We start from the raw sequence: 3,880 nt of genomic DNA on the forward strand, positions 1-3,880 counted from the left end.
TGGTTGAATTTGATGCATTCCTCCTCTTGAAGGTGTAGTTTTATCAGGTTCCCTAGTTGTTTTCCACTGTAAATTTTTCTCGGCTAGGTCTTCTAAGAATTGCCAAGCTTCAGTAGTTTCTTTGTCCATAAATTGGCCTTGGCACATGGACTCTAGCATGGTTCTTGAGTTTGAATCTAACCCCTCATAGATGATCTGGCATAGTCTCCAAGTTTCTATTCCATGGTGTGGGCATTGGGTCAAAAGATTCTTGAAACGATCAAAGTACTTCCAAAATGATTCACCAGCTAGTTGGTAAAATTGATTTATTTCATTCCTAATCCTAGCTGTTTTATGATGGGGAAAATATTTTTTTAAAAATGTTCTCACAAAGCCCTCCCAGGTAGTGACAGAATAGTTTGGCAGACTATAAAGCCACTTCTTAGCATTGTCCTTAAGGGCAAAGTTGATTAATCTAAGTTTGACCTCATCCTCTGTTAATTGCAGTTTCATGGTTGCACATACCTCCTCAAATTCTCTAATAAATATATAAGCATCCTCTAATCCTGTGAATTTTGGAAGCATATTTATGATTTGAGGTTTGATTTCAAAATTGTTAGCTGTGGGTTGTGGCAACCTGATACAAGATGGTTGGATGGAGCCAACTGGATAACACAAATCCTTAAGGGTCATGGGTTGGATTGGTTCAGCCATTGGAACAACAGGAATTGACTCAATCCTAACTAGACGACCCGACACTCTTCTCCACACACGAGGTGTACGGTTCTCGATGTTTATACAATTTTTTTTTTTATAAAATTTTTATGTATAAGAAAAAGAAAGAGAAAAAAATTCTAAAGAGAAGATCCTAAGGAGTCCTAAATCTAAAGAAAAGTAACCAAATTAATTTAAATTTTAATAATTTTTTTTTTTTCAAACAAGTGAAACAATAAATTAAACTCAATCTATCCTAGGATTAACCTAAATCTAGACAGCTCCTAACTGTTCCAAGATGACCCTTCAAACCTTCCAAGTGGAGATTGATCAACTAGTTAGCCAGGTAAGTATAAGAGGTGGGAGGTTCACTCATCGTTGCCTTTCTAGACACCAAACGAGTTGGTCAGGCCAGCAACTGAACCAATTTAACAAACCACCCTCAGGGACTTGCCTAGACACCAACTAATCAAACAACTCAAACTTGGTAGAACTCTTAGGGTTCCTTGTCCTATTGAGCTCGAATTCCTTAAGGTTGACGTCTAATTGATTTTAAGATTAAAGGTCTAGGTAATGCAATATGATGGAGATGGTTTTTGGGCTAAGGAAGGGTAATGAAATCCCCACCTTATCTTGTTAATGGGTTGATGCCCTTAGATTAATTATGAAAATGCAAATGCAAATAAACAAGATGACCAAGAATGTAAAAGATTTTAATTTAAAATTTTTTTTTTTATCTTGATATTTTACTTCACGATTATGAAATATCTTTTGTTTTTTTTTTTTTTTTTGTGATTAAGTAAATTCAAATGATTAGGTCTAAAGGAAAAGTAATTAACTAAAAATAATAAAAGAGAAATTAGAAGCGTACTGAGTTTTCCAGCAATCACCAACTAAATATAGAAACCTAAAGGAAAAAGAAAGAGAGTTATAAAGCACGAAGAACAAATATTTGAAAATAATTTAAAATGCCAAATCCCCGACAACGGCGCCAAAAACTTGATGTTCAAATCTTAAAATTTATAAATAAAACCGCAAGCGCACGGTGTGCAGAGTAGCACGACCAGCGAGTACGGGTCGATCCCACAGAGACTTGGTTTTAAAAACGATTTTCAAATCTATGCTCAAGCGAGCTTTAACAAAAATCGAAAGTCGAAAGTCGAAAGTTGTTTGCTAAAGACAATAAGACTAAGGATCTAGGGTTTTTGAATCCACTAGATCTAGATTAGGGAATTCTACCTAGAATTTTTCTTATTGATCCTAACGACTACTCCTCTTGTCTTTCCCAAGCATAGATTATGAAGGGACTAAGGCCCAACGATAACCCATCAAGATTCTTTACAGGGGAGTAGTAACTAGGATCCCTTAGGGTTTTCTCCTCTACGCACTGAATCAAGCATGAACTATGAAGGGACTCTGACCCAACTGTAGTTCATCAAAAATTCTTGGCAAAAGAGGAAGAAAAAGAAACCCTAAGAAAAAGAAAGAACCCTATGTAAAATCCCTACTCATGATCTAGCTTCATCGCAAACCCTAGAAGGGATGCTTAGCTAGACATGATCTAAATCTACTTGCAAAATTTAAATGCAGAAAAATAAACTATCCTAATTTCATAAATTAAACTATCCTAATTACATAAATTTAAACTACATAATTTAAACTAACCTAATTGCATAAAATTAAATTGCATAAATTAAACTATCCTAATTGCAAGAAAAATAAATTGCATAATGTAAAGAGATGAAATTGCATAAAAATAAGATTTTATATATAAAAAAAAATTATTACAAAAATCTCAAAGCTCGAGGCTTGAAAAGAGAGCTAAAAATCCCACTATCTAGGGTTACAAGCTTGATCGGAAGGAAGAATACATAAAACAAGGGCCTTTGGGGGCTTTTTATAGGCATTTGGGGGTTATAAGGTTTTCAAAACTTTCGATGTGGGACTAAGAGGTTTTAGAGAGTTGTTAGGGGGGTTTATGGTGCGCCGATGGATCCATGGTCTACGCGCCTGTTGCTGTGGACCAGGCGGCTAATCAGATCACCAAATCAGTTGATTTTTGATCAATTTTGATCTGATTTGACTCGGGTTTGACCCAATTGAGTCTTCTTTCTTCATTCTTCAATTCCTGGGTCAATTTAACTCCGTTTTGCATAAAATTTGCGCCGTTGGAATCCTCTTTCCTTGTTCTTTCTATTGATGATCTCTTCTTCTGCAAAATATAATAACAAGTATCAATTTCTTAATAAAGTTAGATAATTTAGATATTAATTGATACTTTTTATGTCAATTTGTGACATAAATCAGTGAGCCAACATTTGGTGGGTAGTCATAATATTCTCATGTTGGCACTGCAAGTCATCAGACATTGCACCCAACATGTAGTATCTGGCTTTGTTATCTTCATCCGTCCACTTTTCTAGAGACGCTCTCTGTTCAGCAGTCGGACGTGCTGGCATGGCAAGTGGGTCCTGATCCAAGACATGAGTCAGTTTTTCGAAATTCACAATAATTCTATAGTTTCTCAACCAGTCTTTGAAATTGGGTCCAGTCAATCTATGGGTGTCTAGTATTTTGGTCAGGGGGTTGGATGCAGACATGTTTCCTGTAGAGAGTCAAAAGTTTCTAGTTAGATTTTGTAATCAGACTTAACCAATTTGTTTAGGGGTTTCATTTTTAAACAAATTAGGCTCCCACTATTTTCTCATATCCCTACACTCCCTAGGTAGAGATGTGAAAATCTCCGTAATTAGTGATTTTTAGTGGGTGGTGCGGTCTCACCGACTAACTCACCACCTCACCTAACAGTTATTGGTGATGGGTCAACCGATGAGTGGACAACTCTTGTCCAATGATTCTCTAATCATGGTGCACCCAAAATTTGGTCTCTAATTCATGAAGCTCACCGTGTCCGAAATATTGCTCCATTCCTTAGTTAAGTCAGACCCACCATTTGCACGAACTAGATTTCTGATTGCGTCCCTCACCGTATCCGGAATATTGAGCACAACCCATCCTCTAATATGTAGCATCCAATGCCTAATAGACATGGTTGCGTCTTTCCGGTGCAACTGAACCACTATAACCAGTCGAGAACAATCAACCCCAGGAAGGGCCCGCACATCCACAATGGTGGAAGACCTTAGACTTAATATTTTTTAAAAAAATTTAATTTAGGTCTCATTAA

The 3,880-nt window shown here is 36.5% G+C and overlaps 1 non-coding gene across 1 annotated transcript; it reads left to right on the forward strand.

Moving 5' to 3' along the window:
• Positions 1–217: 217 nt before the first annotated feature.
• On the forward strand, positions 218–324 carry LOC140852684 (small nucleolar RNA R71). The gene has a single exon (XR_012135586.1). It is a non-coding gene; the product is annotated as a small nucleolar RNA R71 (small nucleolar RNA).
• Positions 325–3,880: the final 3,556 nt, after the last annotated feature.

This window comes from Elaeis guineensis, chromosome 11 (assembly GCF_000442705.2).
Source record: "Elaeis guineensis isolate ETL-2024a chromosome 11, EG11, whole genome shotgun sequence".
In the NCBI taxonomy this organism is placed as follows: Eukaryota; Viridiplantae; Streptophyta; class Magnoliopsida; order Arecales; family Arecaceae; genus Elaeis; species Elaeis guineensis.